General features: G+C 44.5%; 1 protein-coding gene across 2 annotated transcripts in view; it reads right to left on the bottom strand.

Moving 5' to 3' along the window:
• Positions 1 to 16,905, bottom strand: part of DMAC2L (distal membrane arm assembly component 2 like) — a 176,960-nt gene that overhangs the window by 51,088 nt on the left and 108,967 nt on the right. The gene's annotated exons all lie outside the window — the stretch shown is intronic.

Below are 16,905 nucleotides of genomic sequence, written 5' to 3'. Positions count from 1 at the left end.
TCAAAGGTACTCAGGAACCTCACAGCTCCCAACCGATCTCATCAACTGTAGGGATGAGGTAAGCATCAGTCTTGGTGACTGAATTGAGACCGAAGTAATCCAAACAGAACCTAAGTTCTGGAGTGGTGCCTGGTGGGGCAGATTTGGTTACCAGTAGTACTGGAATGGACCATTACTACAGGGCTTGTTCACCCAAAAATACAGAATCTTAGACCTTTCATCCTTAATACTGGCTCTCATCATGTCAGATGGTGTGTACATTTTGTTTTTCTACAGGCATGCTGTCCCTGTGTCTATCTTGCAGGTACATCAATCAGTGAGCCCTGGGTTCAGCGAGAAGAGCGAGGCGGACTGCTCCAAAAAGTGGCAACAGTCTCTCTGTTGCTCTGGGGTCAAGGTAGGGGAGAAGGACAACTCTTCCATTGACCCAAACTGCTCCTTGGAAGACAGGAGGTCTGGGATAGGCTTGCTCTCTTCATCCTCAACATAATCTGTCATCAAGAGCATAGTGACTTCGGCCTCTCAAAATGGAGCTTGAGGCATTTCACATGGATGATAGATGTCTTGAGGTCCACCAGGTAGGTGACCTCCTCTTTCCACTGTTTCTCTTTGTATAGCCCGACCCTTGAAGGCCCGGGGCTCTACAGGCTCGCTTACCCATAAATTCTTGCAAGGCAGATACTCCACCATGGTGACCTTCTGGTTATACCACTGTTTCATAACTTCCTGGCTGGCTTCCAGGTTTTCTCTCTTTGCAGAAGTGCTTAATCTGAAACTGGTGGGCCAACATGTAGCTTACTACATCTTGAGAGGGTTTCTTGGGAGCTTAATCCCACCCTCCTTGACAAGAATGAGAAATCAGCTCACAGTGTGACCAAACAGAAGTTCAAAGGGACTGAATCCCACTCCTTTTTGAGGCCCTTCTCAATATGCAAAGAGAAGGCATGGCAAGAGTACGTCTCACTTACGCTTCATGGGTTCTAGTATGCCCCTGATCATGCTCTTCAGGATCTTGTTGAATCTTTCAACAAGCCCATTAGTCTAGGGCTGGTAAGGACTGGAGAACTCATAGGTCACCCCACACTCCTCCCACGCGTACTTTATGTAGGCAGATATGAAGTTGGTGCCCCTGTCAGACACCAGTTCTTGGGGAAACTCATGCAAGTAAATATCCCCATCAATGCCCTAGTCAAGGCAGACACAGTCATGGTCCTCAAAGGAAAGGCCTCATGGTATACCGTGTAGCATGGTCCTCAAAGATCAGGATGAACATGTTGTCTAAGGCAGGCTTGGGGTCAAGAGGCCCAACAATGTCTATGTCCAACCTCTCAAAGAGGGAATGGGCACAGGGGGGTCTTATACTTTGCCCTTTACTTCTCACTGGGCTGGCATGCCGTGCAAGATTTGCTGAATGCATCAGACTGTATGTTCATCCAGGCAATATAAAAGTGGGTGAACACTAGATTAGTAGGTCTATGGTTTTGGCCTGCCCCAAGTGTCCTGCCAAGAGTATATCATGAGCCAACTCCAGTAGGTAGGCCCAGTACCCCTAGGGGACCCCCAACATACGGGTTGCTTCAGGCTCAGGGACCTTAGTCTCACTCTACAGGAGACCAATCTCCCAACAGATAAGGTGATCACCAGAGTTGTCTCCATTAGCTTGGGCCTTAGCCTGCCGCCCCAGGCCCTCAAGAGTATGTCACTCCCTCTGCAATTTGCAGAAGTGTTTGTGGGACTGTCTGCCTGCTGTTTGCATCTCGGGTAACTCAGGTAGGTCCCCCAGGGTAACAATGTACTCAGCTGTAGATTCAGGGGCATCACCCTTAGGAGCAGTCCCCGTATGGACCGTGAGAATTTCTGGGGCAGGTTGCCACTTTCCTCTTTCTGGCAAGTACCTGGGCCATTTTTCCAGGCTCCAGAACCTTTTGACTCCCCCAAGGGCTGCCATGGACCATGTGGTCAGGCACATCCATAAAGGCAATACCAACATCTTCAGGTGAGACCTGAGCTGCACCTCTTTCAATGTGGTGTGCTGTAGGTCATTTGCAAACAATCAAAAGGCATGGTTGGACTCCCAGATATCTTTAAAGAACTTGAGACCCCCTCACCCTCCAATTCAAATGGAACTAGCTGTCTGCTGTCACAACCTGGTGGACAGCATCAGGGACTATGTGCTGTGAGGACATTAGATGACACCTAACAGTAGTCATAGTAGCTCCTGTGTCTCCCAGTGTCCACCCATCACTCATTGATGGTGACCTTCTACCTGTACCTCTTGGTATTGTCAGGCATAGGAGGCTCTGGCTCCATCTCATTGTCACCCAGAGAAACTAGGATAACCTCTGCACTAACCTCCCAATACTAACTGGGGCATCTTACTCCCTGAGCCCTACATTGGACATCCCTGGGGTAGGCCCATCAGTGGAGGACTGCTTGCTGCACTGACAGATGGAATCCTCTTAAAGTGAAAATATTGGTACACTCATGGCACTGAGGCCAGAAGTAGCCCGGGGACTTCTTCCCATTAAAACAATCATTGTCCTGAAAACTCATTTGGGGCCCTTTTGAGAACTCGTTTAGTTTTTCATTGACTCCCACCTCCTTCTGGTGGGAACCCTGTCTACCCTTCTGGGGATCCCCCAGGTACCTTCATGTGGACACTAGTGCTGGCCAGATGTCTGCTTCCTTGGCCAACTCTCTGGGTATAATGAGATTGGTGTCTACTAGACGTTAGTGTAGCTCTTGAAAACAATTACTGAACGTGTGTTCTTTCAAATAAAGATTATCATTGGCCTATTGTTATAAGGACGCTACTTATAGCAGTGCACATTGAATTATTGGCCAAAGTTTGTGACTATATTGTTTTTGACCAAAACCAACGGGGAACAGCTTCATTAGGATATTTGATGAAAGGTTATAGCTGCAGACTCGCCAGTACATAAAGAAGAGAAATAACTGTTTTGAAATGCAGTCTGATCCCAGGAACTAGCAGTGCATATCATAACACTACTCGTACAGAGGAACCGTTGCAACGTGGAACGTGGAACCTCGGCTTACAACATAATGATTTTCCCTTGAGAAAGTCTGAATACGGATATGTACAGACGAAACATGTGTTGGCTTCAATAATTGCTGGGAATTTCTTTTACATCAATTAACTAGCTTTTCCAATGGATGTTGTTCGAGGATTATCCTCGAAAATCTCTACATCATTTAAATAGAGTATACTCGCCTTTGGACTGGAGAATTTGAGTACTTGTTGTCATGATATATACACATCCAATACATGCATTTTGGATTTATTGTAACTATTAAGGGTGTGCTATAACTGTGCTTTGATAAATAAATCTCTTTCAGATTGTACAGCTCATTATAATTACTCACTTTACTGCCTTTAACACATCCATCCAGTGCCTTTAAGGAATATTCCATGAAAAATACCCAAGATTGGTGAGACAGCTTCTGACCGTTTCTAAACTTTAACCTGTACTTTTCTGGGGGTAAGACCATATTTCACAACTAGGGCTTCTTTCTTCAAAGTATACTTCATCCAGTCCACCTTTCCCAAAACCAGTAGAGTATCCCTCCCGAAATTGGGCATTTGTTTTCACAGACTAGCATCACATTCCTCCTCCTTAGGAACTCTGTGCATTTCTAAGGCCACCTCATAGGCTTCAAACCACTTATCTATGCCATCCCCCACCACATAGCTAGGCATCAGAACGTTGGGAATGTGGACCCTTGTACCTTCATTAGGCACTCCATGTTCACTGCCGCCATCGTCAGTGGACTCTGTGAACCTCTCATCTTTTAAGTCAAGTTCCTTCTGACTCACAGCGTGAGCCATCAACATTTTCTTTTCCTACACAGTGGATTTTCTTTCCTCCAAGGCCTTCTCAGACTCAGCCTTTTGCTCTACCAAGGCTTCTTCTGTCAGCCTTTTTCTCTGCCAAGGCTCTTTCTGCCTCAGCCTTTTATCTCCTCTGCAACCAGTTTCTTCTCTTCTGCGGTCAGTTTCAAGTGGCCAGCTGCAGTTACAGCTCTCTCTCAGCCCTTCTGTCCTCCAACTCATCAGAAGTCAGGTTGTGGGAGGATAAACTGCTCCTGCTCTAGATCCGGCAGGGTACCTCAGTTTTGCGAGAACCCCTCTCATCCCTGGGGCCATGGAAAGCAGATTCTCTCCTTCCTCCTCCATTTCATCCTCCCCTTCCACATCATCATCCTCCTGCTCCTGTGATGTAAATTGCAACCTGCGGGCCACTTTCCAGGCTCTGAAGGCTATCTGGTAACCCCGATCCTTGGAAAATTTTGCTACTTTCAGCCTTCCTCTCGTTGCACAACTGCTTCATCTCTGCCACAGTGAAGAGTTCAGTGTAGCTAAGATTTCCTTCCATTCTTGCACAAAAATATCTCAGACACAAAGTATGAGACAGAAATTTAATTTTGGAAAAAGGGAGGGGACGGAGTCCAATTAAAAATTAGGAGAATAAAAAAAATATATTTTGATGTCAGAATATAACAAGGTTCTGGTTTTACACAAATCATTGAGTGGCACTGTACAATCACTAGTGATGGATTCCACTGCTTAACATTAATGACCAATTGTTAGATTTATTGTTTTCAAGAATCATTTCCTATAGAAATACAAATATAAACTAAAATCTTTTCCAAACATAAAACTACAAACATGAGATAAAAATCTTTTAGTGACATGTATAATTTGGCATATACAACAACAAAAAAATCATCTTGTGTGAATAAAAATATCCAACCGTATTGTTTTACATTTTTCATACATCGTAAAAAATGGCTACAATATTTCGACCATATGTATAAACTACAACTAGACTTCTCAAGTCAATTTGGTAGTGAAATCTCAAGAACATGTTAAAACATCCTTCTCTGTATGAGCTGAGTATACCTTGCAATTTCAATATCAAATGACTTAATTACAAAATGAAGCGTGTGCTTCATTTTGTGTTCTTACTGCATACTTCCTAAATATAGGATGAGGTATCCTCGTCCTTTCACACAAATACATGATTACAATAAAGGACCAGATGTATTACAGAATATGTCATTTTTAGATTACAGAAACAAAATCTGTTATTTTTCCAAACTCTCTTTCAGTGACTAGAAATTGTCAAGCTCGGATCAATTACTATCAGAATATGGAGAATAATATTCCTTAGACCCTTCTCAGGGACCTTGCACACATACAGAAAAGTCTTGCCTGCTCCCAGATACTCAATTAAATGGACAACTGGATGTTTTGATTCAAGATATACTCGTCCCCAGGTTTTGAGCGATCCCTTACCCCTTTATTAAGGACTCTCTTCAATGTACTCAGTGGCATAGAGTGTGCTGTCTCAAAGACATAAAATCCTAGGTCCACGCCTTTGACTACAGAAATAACTGAATCTGAGAATTCATTAGAATATGACATTATGTCCTGCATCATCAATAAGAAGGTTTTTCTTTGCCATTGCATCGATTTATCCTATAGAGAAAGTCCAAGCAAAGTCCAAGAATCTACAGCTAACTTGATCCTTGTTGCCTATAAATTCGAACTCTTTGGGAGACCCACAAGAGCCTTAAGACACACGCTTTCCTGTGATTTCCAGTGGACATGCTAGTTTAATGCAACAATCTCAGCTTTGTATAATGCCTGCAGGATTAATTTGCCGGCTACTGCCTTTATTATGGGATCTACAGATAGACCTCCAACCCGCAGATGAAACCTACCTTTTCAAGGCCATTTACATTCCCTAAAATTAAGGTTTTTAAGTTCTTCATGTGCCTACCCCATTTCACATTCCAGGAAAGAGTGAGACCTAAGTATTTGTAGTCACTAACCTAATTTAGGTCGATTTCATTTAAAAAATCAAGTGTGTTCTTTAGGCAGCTAAAACAAATACATAGTCTTGTTTTTTCAAACTTTATTGTTAGGCATTCATCTCATAACAGGAAGAGAGGACTTGAAATAGTATAAGAGTATATTTCACGAAGACTAAATCATCTGCACACATGAGGCAGTGTGTGTGTGAACTCCTATTTTTGGGGAAAAGTTAGTGTTACCTAAGGCTGTGAGGAGGTCACAAATAAAAAGACTAAAGAGCATAGGGCCAAAACACACCCCAGTCTTAATCCATTATCAACGTCAATTTTGTCAGATAGAATACCTGCGTTGTTCAAATCTACCTGAACCCAGTTGTTATCATGCAGTTGTTGTATCATAAACAACAAAAAAATTGGGATATTCCACCAAGACATTGTTTCCCATACATTGTCATGGTTGGCCTGGTCATACGCTGTCCGAAAGTCAACACAACAGCAGCAACGTTTGCCTACAGTAATTGCTGCCCTTTTTGCAGTACCACAGGGTGAAAAACAGTGGTAAATTGTAGAGTGTTTTAGTCTGAAAACTCCCTGCTCTTTGGGGATTATCTTGGACCCGAAGGCCTAAGACACAAGGGATATCAGTAGGGTTTGAGAGTAAATATTAAGTGATATATTAACAAAGAGATTAGCTAATAATTGGCTGGATCACTTCCGGGAGCATTTTTTATAAATAAGCTTTTTTGCTGGCAAGAACCTCTAATGGATTTAAACATTTAGAGGATATGTTTGTGGATTTTATGGCCCAATTGAATCTTGAAACTAAGCTCACTAAGACCTTTGTTATGGTAAGTGGACCCAAGAATCTCAAGTGCCGCAGTTTGGCCATACAAGGTAAACCCATAGCCAGAATACACACATTTCCATATTTAGGCGTCACCTTTGATGCACAAGGAACTTGTGCTCCATTACTGTCAAATTGGGCCCTGAGATTCTCAAATATTTTTGGGTTTGATTCAATTTGGCATCTTCCATTGGCAGAAAGCCCAAACATTCTCTCATAGAGATCTACAAAAGAAACTGCTTTCATGTGACATGCTCCAACCTATGACTCTGAGGTTTGGGGCTAGGAGAACATGAGCGCCCTGCAGATGGCGAACAATAGGGTCTGCAGGCGTCCTGGGACTGCCAGCTAATTGTCCTACCTATGCCATCCATGAGAAGCTGGGGCTCCCATATGTGGAGAATTGATTCAATCTAGCCCCGCTGCTGTTATGGTGTTCGATCTGTTGAAATCCACAGGCTACATTCAACAGGGAGATAATTTAGAGCACCTAACAATTTGTACCACAGTGGGAGCAGAACCACACTCGGACATGGTAATCAATACTTGGGACCGGATCCTACTCACTAACTTTATATTTGGTATTATTTGTTGTTATTTCAGTTGCCTGCTGGGGCACTACAATCGGTCATCTATCATGATTTGTCCATGTGATGAGTATTCCACCCAAATCTTTTTACATTTTACTTCCTTCTGTAAATTGTATGTCGCTTAACAAAAAGATTCCTATTTCCAATATTGAGAAGATTGGGCTTTGTCACATGCAAGTCTGCAATTTCTCCAATATCCTGGCTCGCCCCGTGTGTGCTCCTGCATCTGGTCCTTCTTAAAATTGTTACTATGTCATAGGAAAAAATCTGTTGTTTTAATCCTTTAAATGATAATTTTTCTTTTGCTTATGCTAGGATGACTTAATGGTTAACCTCCGCTTTGGATGCTTTTATATATTTTATGTATTCAAGGTTTGTATGTTTTGTCACTGCTTTCATGATTGTTTTTAATGATCACAATAAAGCTATGATGATGACCCATTTGAAAATTGGGCTAAGGACACCAGTTCTGCCAGCCCATGATGATTTCAAATTGCAGACTATCTCCAATATTATACCAGCCTATTGTAAGTGTGTTAAATAGGTACACTCTATTTGAGAGATTCTATAATCTTTTCACTCTTTAGTGTCAGGCTTTTTATATAATTCAGATATAAATTCAGATCATTGAGATTCTAAAACGTGGTCCTCCAAACTTGAGGAAACTACTGTGAGCACTCTGTTTACCAGGCACCAGAAATGTTTTGAATTATTCTGCGCAATGGCATCCTGTATTTTGCTCCAGCTCCCCTCATAAAACAATTTTGTTTTGTATTAATAGTGCTTAGCAAACATTTTTAGCTGATCTAAATTCTTGAATATAATTTACATCATCATAGGAGATATTCTATGTTTCAATCAATTTAGATTCTTTGTCAGACCTTGACATTCAGCATCAAACCAACTGATATAAGAACTCTCTTTTTGGGGGGGAAAGTCCTTTTTCAAGAGAGTTGGATTTGATTAATCAACCAAGTATACTATTCAATGCCACTACCTCCAAAATCCGTCAGTTAGCTCTCAACATTTATCTCTGACAACTCACAAGGTTTGTTGTCTGTAATTGAGACCCTTATTCTGTGTTTATAGATAAGCTGTAAATCCAATTTTGGCTCTCAATTGGAATTCAACTTTTTGTTAAACACCAATTCCATAGGTAAACCCCCAAATCCCTTACTTAAAGTTTTCAACTGCTCTAAAATATTCAGATGGAATGAAGATATAATCTATAGGGATTTGATTTCTTCTGTGGCAGTAGGGCTGTCGCTCAAAAAGTGTCTGATTAGCTCTGCTAGAAGGCTTGCCAGTCGGACACGACATATTACAGATTTTTTAGTAACACAATTCATCGTGTAACTAGTCGTCAAATTTACAAAGAGACATTGTTAAATTAAAATCCCCGCTATCACAAACAGTGCAGAAGAAATAGGTTAAATAAATCCTGTCCTAGGTTTGTCGACTATATTCAAAACAGTATACATTCAAACAGAATTACAAGTCATTTAATCTTAGCTCATTGGCTAGCACAATTGAGCATACTAACAACCAGTTAGAAGATTTCTCCAACAGGCAAACTTTTTTAGCATGAAGGACTGAAACTAATGTCAGCTGGTCTCCTGAGGCCAGGCCGGCTAAAGTAAGTGACAACTTGAAATACTACTGAGGCGGAAGCCGGTAGTCGCTTGCTTTTAAAATGTTATTCTTTGTGTATATTGTGTGATTTTAAGACCTTTTGCACTGTGTAAATACCTTGGCCCTACCTGTGCTTCAGCTCAGCGGCAGACAGCTTGTCGCTTCGCTCGTAGAGCACATCGCGTCCTGACGCCATTCCTGGTCGCCGCCAGACACGCCCACCGCGCCTGGCCACGCCCCCCCCTCCCGCCCAATTGGTATAAATTACGCGCCAAAGCGCCAGCGCTCATTGACAACTTGAAATACTACTGAGGCGGAAGCCGGTAGTCGCTTGCTTTTAAAATTTTATTCTTTGTGTATATTGTGTGATTTTAAGACCTTTTGCACTGTGTAAATACCTTGGCCCTACCTGTGCTTCAGCTCAGCGGCAGACAGCTTGTCGCTTCGCTCGTAGAGCACATCGCGTCCTGACGCCATTCCTGGTCGCCGCCAGACACGCCCACCGCGCCTGGCCACGCCCCCCCCCCCCGCCCAATTGGTATAAATTACGCGCCAAAGCGCCAGCGCTCATTGACAACTTGAAATACTACTGAGGCGGAAGCCGGTAGTCGCTTGCTTTTAAAATTTTATTCTTTGTGTATATTGTGTGATTTTAAGACCTTTTGCACTGTGTAAATACCTTGGCCCTACCTGTGCTTCAGCTCAGCGGCAGACAGCTTGTCGCTTCGCTCGTAGAGCACATCGCGTCCTGACGCCATTCCTGGTCGCCGCCAGACACGCCCACCGCGCCTGGCCACGCCCCCCCCCCGCCCAATTGGTATAAATTACGCGCCAAAGCGCCAGCGCTCATTGACAACTTGAAATACTACTGAGGCGGAAGCCGGTAGTCGCTTGCTTTTAAAATTTTATTCTTTGTGTATATTGTGTGATTTTAAGACCTTTTGCACTGTGTAAATACCTTGGCCCTACCTGTGCTTCAGTTCAGCGGCAGACAGCTTGTCGCTTCGCTCGTAGAGCACATCGCGTCCTGACGCCATTCCTGGTCGCCGCCAGACACGCCCACCGCGCCTGGCCATGCCCCCCCCCCCGCCCAATTGGTATAAATTACGCGCCAAAGCGCCAGCGCTCATTGACAACTTGAAATACTACTGAGGCGGAAGCCGGTAGTCGCTTGCTTTTAAAATCTTATTCTTTGTGTATATTGTGTGATTTTAAGACCTTTTGCACTGTGTAAATACCTTGGCCCTACCTGTGCTTCAGCTCAGCGGCAGACAGCTTGTCGCTTCGCTCGTAGAGCACATCGCGTCCTGACGCCATTCCTGGTCGCCGCCAGACACGCCCACCGCGCCTGGCCACGCCCTCCCCCCCACGCACCGACACCGTCTATAAATCATGAGCCTCTGTCGGAAGCGCAGCGGACGAGCGCAGCGGGCGCGACGAATGCGCGCCGAAGGCGCGCATAAGGCAAGCTCGTCTGCGCTCGTCCGCGCCTCGGCAGTGATCGCAGCGATCCCCGATGCTCCTGCCCTCTCACCCACTACCAGCCTTCCGTATCTGACACGTGAGTCTCTACTCTTTCTTAGAGACTTTGCTCATGAAGGCCAACTCTCTTTCGCAGACACTGCCTTTCCTCTATATGACTTTGCTTGTAAAGGTCTATTGATGGGCGGCCTGCTGAATGTCAGGTCACTGCCTAAACACGCCAATGAAATCTCTCAGCTTATTGAGAATCACCACCTTGACGTATTGTTCATGACTGAGACCTGGACCCACTCCGATTGTAATATAGATCTAGACTGGGCATGTCCACAAGATTTTAAAATCTTGCATCTCCCTAGACCCAAGGGTCGGGGTGGTGGAGTTGGCATAATTTACAGAGCCTCCTGGTCCATAAAAACACTTGACATGGACCCAGTGGCTGGTACGGAAATACTTGGTCTTTTGATCAACTCTCTCTCCGGAATAACCTTTACGGCTGTAATATGTTACCGCCCGCCGGGAGCTTTTAATTCCGCACAGCAGCAGTCGCTCCTTATGACTCTTACCAATATGGCCACTTCCCACAACAAGTTGATTGTTCTGGGTGATTTTAACCTCTGGCCCAATGGCAGTCTGGACTCTGCTCTAAACAATCTCTTACTCTCCTGCGAAGGCATGGGACTCTCTCAACTGGTCAGGAAACCCACACACTCGGCTGGAAATCAGCTCGACCTAATTTTTTCCTCCCCCCCAGTTAGTTTTCCTGAGCGACATCCTGCCTATGTGCTGGACCGACCATGCGCTTATCAAATTTCACATAGCCAGCGGCAGAGCCAACAAACCGTCACTCAGTGCCGCACCTGACCATCTGTATAGAGATTGGAAAGCCTTAGATAAACGGAGACTGGCCGGCCCCGTATTCGAGGTGGAAGACAGCTTCTCCACCGCCCGGTCGGTGGAGGACAACTATATGTCCTTCTGCACTAAGATCACCAATACCTCAGAACGTCTCGTCCCTCTGAAAAAATGCAAACCAAGGAGAAGAGCAGCCGCCCCTTGGTTTAACGACTCACTGAGAGCCCTTAAGCTGGCCTGCAGACAATCAGAGAGAAAATGGAGGCAAGGTTATCTTGACTCCAATAAAACTCTCTGGAAAGACAACCTTCGGGCGTATAAAACTGCCATTGTCCAAGAAAAGGCTAATTACTACTGTTCTACTATTACCAACGCCACCAACAGCTCAAAAAGTATTTTTCAAATACTTAGAAATCTAACTCACCCAGACTGTGCCACGTCGACGCAGCCTCCCACCCAAGCCCTTTGCGATAATCTGGCAACTTTTTTCATTAATAAAATCAATATCATTATTCAAAACTTGAAGTCCCCCCCATTACTGGGAGATGCCAACACTCAGGGAGCCAGCACTGGCCCTTATGACTTGTCACTTCGTTCCTCCGGCTCTACGGCTAGACTGCGAGAATTTTCTAAGATCTCTGAACCCGAGTTTGAAAATCTGGCACTCGGAATCACCTCGGGTTCCCCGCTCGACCCTCTGCCTCCAAAAATTTGGAAAAGCTCTGGAACAGAACTTTTTGGCATCTTGCGCCAAATATGCAACCAGTCTCTACAATGTGGCTACGTTCCAACCCCATGGAAACAGGCGCTTGTCACTCCGCTCTTGAAGAAACCCTCTCTGAGCCCAGATTGTCTCTCTAACTATCGACCCATCTCCCTACTGCCTTTCCCTGTGAAGGTAGTGGAACGATGGGTCAGTTCCTGCCTTTCCATTCATCTTGAGCAGAACAACCTTCTAGACGATCTCCAGTTCGGTTTCCGCCCTGCCCACGGCACCGAAACCGCGGTTTTAACAGCCATGGAGGATCTTCGCATGCGTGCAGACAGGGGCCAGCCAGTAGTACTAATACTGCTGGACCTGTCTGCCGCATTCGATACGGTCAACCATAGGACGCTGCTGCTGAGACTCAGGGAAGCTGGTGTGGAAGGCACAGCTTTACTCTGGTTCCACTCTTACCTACAGGACAGGAGACAGGCTGTCTCCCTCCCCCCATTCCAATCCGCCTTCTCATCGGTGCCACAGGGAGTTCCCCAGGGATCTTCCATTAGTCCCATCCTTTTTAATGTGTACCTTAAACCACTGATCACATTAATTAAGTCATTCGGGTTAAAAACAATTAATTATGCAGACGACACCCAGCTCATTCTCTCCTGGGAAGGAGAAGACTCTATCTCTCTGACCTCCTTCCATGAGTGTCTTAGAGAAACGGCTGGATGGCTCCATAGGAACTCCCTTCAATTTAACGCCTCCAAAACAGAGGTTCTGTTTTGTGCTGGCACTACTTTACCTCGCCAGTTCCCGAATGACTTCTGGCCTCCTGAGACAAGGGAGAAACCTAAACCTGTCTCCTCGGTCCGCAACCTGGGGGTCATGCTCAACAACAAACTGAGCATGGAAACCCAGGTGGCAAAAACAGTGGGGATCTGCACGGTTTTGCTACGCTCCCTGCGAAAAATTATGCCACTTCTCCCTGCACAAGCCCGGGCGTTGGTAGTCAGGTGTACGATTCTGAGTCGCCTTGACTACTGCAACGCCCTGCTCCTTGAGTCCCCTGCTACGTTACTGGACCGGCTGCAACGAATTCAATCAGCCGCGGCCAAGCTGGCTCTGGGCTGGTCGAGAAGGTCCTCGGCCACAGCGGCACTGGCCGAACTGCACTGGCTACCCCTAAAGCAGCGGGTGGCTTTCAAGTCCCTTTGCATTGTATTCAAGGCTCTGCATGGACTCGGGCCCAGGCCCCTGCAAGCCCTGTTTCTGTGGTATACTCCCACCAGAGATCTGCGATCATCCTCGGCCTATCTGGTAAGGGTGCCCAGATACAACAAAGCCAGAACTGGGGGTAGATCTTTTAGGGTCGCAGCTGCCAAATTGTGGAACAGCCTGCCCATTGACATACGCCAGATCCCTCACCTGCTTCCATTTAGGAAGTGCATTAAGACCTGGCTTTTCCCCTAGACCTCCCCGCCTTTACATACTTCGGTCTCTTCTTCAGTAAAGTATTCTCCAGCGCCAGGAAGCCTGCAAGGTATCAGCTGCGCTATATAAATAATTAAAATAAATAAAATAAAATAAGGGTGGCATTTCTAGCAATAACAATAAACCCATCCATAGAGGGGCTCTCCTACAGCCAAGTCTCTTGCAACATTAAGATCAAATACTCATTTTGAATACATTTTAATATGGTTAATTTTACAAGTACGGTAAACCTATTGATATTGCAAACAAGGATCTTGTCTGCTGCAGGTCACCCATATATGTAGTTACGGAGATAATCCCCTCTACCACAATGATTTGTCGAATGTTCTGTATCCAGCTTATGATGATGCCAAGACTCGTACTAGTTTTTTTCACTTTCAGCTTTGTCATTTGTGAATGTTATTGTACCCAATTTGATTAATCCAGTGCTCAACTTGAGCCGGTGGTTGCCGATGGAGGAGCCACCAGCACTTATTTTGGAGGACTGACACTTATTATTCCTAATTATCGTTTCCCGAGCGCAAGAGAGCGAAAAACACACAAAGTGGAAAGACAAAGTGAGAGAAATACGGAAAAACTGTCGTAAGGGGAGAACGCAGGATCCTGCAGGGGTGAGATAAAGGGTCAGGGAGTGTATGGTAGTGGATTAAAGTAGAAAGAGGTGGATTGAAGTCTATGCACATATTTAATGGTGCCGGCTGCTCACTTCCAAGCAGAGCTTTGGACACCAGCACTCATTCTTTTACAAATTAAACACTGGATGAATTGCCTCTCTCATACCAGTATTTACTCCGCTTCATGGGCTGGTTCTTGGATAGGCGGGGTAGCTCAATTTGGGTAGAACACAGCCTCCCATAATTTCTTAAAAGGGGTGGGTCTGAGGTACATACTTTTGGATTTGTAGTATCAACCTATCCTGGCCATTCATAAAGTTCTATACCATACTTAGTCAGATCGGCCTGACTCTCCATTACAGTGGCTGCCACTATTTTAAAATAGAAATGAACCTTTGTTACCTCTCCCCATTTGGTCATACGAAAACCCACTCGGGCCAAATCTCCTGAGTTTATTACTGTCAGTGCTGGAGTGAGTTTGAAAACAGCAAAGAGTTTGTTTTAAGGGGTGTAATTTGAACTCTCTCTTGCCTGCCTTTAGAAGCTAGAACAAACCGTTTTTGAGATCCGACCCCCAAAAAGGGGGCTATGAACTCAAGTTTCACTTTCTTTAAATCATGTTGGGCCTCATTTGCTCTTTCTGTGCCGAATGAAAGTTGCCTTGATTTCACAAGGCTTGCCTGATTTGGCTGCGTTGGAGGGTTAGGATAGGTGGGATATCCCTCTTGATCTTCAATAATGCCTTTCCAATCTTACGATCCTAACCACACATAATATGGGGTCCTGATGTCTGGTATAGCCCACTACATGTACTGATTTTCATGGTCTTATTAGAGTTCTGGCGATAGAGACTCTTCCTTCTACTAAAATAGTTGACTAAGCTAAATGTCGAGAAAGCCTGATTTATTCCATACTTTTACCCTAACTGGTTGATTAGCCCAGGACAACGGGATAGATGAACACTATCAGTTTTTAAGGAATTGGAGGAATCAGTAGAATAGCATAACCCCTTGACTCAGATTCGACAGAGGTGCTTCGGTTGTTGTAAGGCTTAGCATGGCTTTAAATCCTTCTAATAGTAATATCTGCTTGGCCTGCTGAAAATTCTCTAACACCAGGGATTTTAGCATCCCCCAAAATGTTGTTTGCCTTGCATTAATGTTAACAGGTTCAACATGGAAAATTTGAGAGCACTGTGTAATGAATTAAGAAAGGAAGTTGCTTCAGTGAATGTGTGGAACCAAGGTCTGTAATCTCAGGTGGAATTCTAAGGGTAACCTGAGGGCTGTAGACAGAGCCTTTTCGGCTTCAGAAGATGCCTACCCTGTCACTGGCAAATGTAGCCCACTTCTGGGCCTGACTGCTCTTTGTTTCCCTAGACAGGTAGGAGCTAAATCCAGAGAAAATGAAAGAAATTGTCAGAAACAGTTCAGGATTAGACAAAGTGGGTGTTCCCCACTCACAGACTTGGACTGGGTATAAAAGTGTCACTTCAGAATATGTCATGAATGCCATCCAACATCTGGAGACCCAGTGACATTATTGCCAGACTATTGCCGGAACAGGAATTGTGGACTATAGTTTGGGGAAACAAGGCCTACCATGTACTTACTACTACTACTAAACTACCTCCCTTAGTCATGTGAAATACAGTGCAAAGTGAAATCTATTGCATTTGTTAATGCATGGTTTTTAGGTACTGCTTCCTCCTGACCCATTGAGCCCTCTTTTATGCACTGAGGTACATGGAGACTGCCTCAACTGTCCAGAGACAGAGAATGTTATAAAGTGGGCAAGCTTAGAATAGAACGCTCTCATAATACAGTCACGCTCTGACATTAATGTCACTTGTTGAAGGATAAGATGCTGAGTTGACTCAACAGATATTCAAGCTGGCAGGGTGTGAACTGCTGATGGCATAAACATTTCTTCTTTAGGCTCATTTACCAACCAATCTATCTCATAGGCTCAGAGTGAGAAAGAAACTGCTCACAAGGCTGTGCTTTTCGGAATTACACATACACAGCTGCTGTGCTGTGGGACTGGGAGTACAATCAAATAAAAGAAATAAGACTGCTCGTAGGGCTCTCTGAACTACCTGAACAGAAGCAACCAGCCTCCCACTGGCGGAGGTGGCTGTGAGGGTGACAGCATTCAACACACCAGCCAGAGGCCTCCGCTTACATATACATTGGTATGATTTCCCATACAACAGATCTCCCGAGAGGCACCTCTTACTGAGTCCGTCCACTCTCAGGGCACCAGGCCAAAATCATAGTGAGAAAATGATGAGGCATGTTGCTTCTTATTAAATTAGCAATGTGACGTAAGTTGTGCAAATGCTTCTTGCCAACCCCACCCCATGTTTTTATGCAAGGCACCAAATATGTATGAAGAGCAATGCAACTGCAGCATTCTCTTGCTAGAGAAAAGGAAGATATGAGGAAATAATATGTGATGAGGTTTTTCAGTTCTGCGTATGGGCAGACTGGGAAGTCTTGAGCGGCCTGGCATAGGGAATACAGTGAGATATGACTCACTTTGGACAATGGGAATTTTATATTGGTGTAACACTTTAACCAGCATATAGATATTCATACTTACTAAACAAATCCATCTAAATGGAAATCAAACATTGGTATTAACGGCAATAATTTATTTTGTCTTCTAAGAAAGATTTCAGAAAATCTTACTTTTGTGTGAACACTAAAATAAGCAGATTTGTGAGTTACAATACTTTGCGAAAAAGGCGATCAAGAATACAACATATTTTGGTCACATTATCATGTATCAGTGCAACTGAAAAGCGGCAGTGTACGCATTTGTTTAGTTCAATCTTGTCCCCTGATCTGTAGT

The sequence above is a fragment of the Lissotriton helveticus genome, chromosome 9, assembly GCF_964261635.1.
Source record: "Lissotriton helveticus chromosome 9, aLisHel1.1, whole genome shotgun sequence".
Classification (NCBI taxonomy): Eukaryota; Metazoa; Chordata; class Amphibia; order Caudata; family Salamandridae; genus Lissotriton; species Lissotriton helveticus.
Note: the sequence above shows the minus strand (reverse complement) of the source record. Positions and strands in the feature narration are given on the sequence as shown.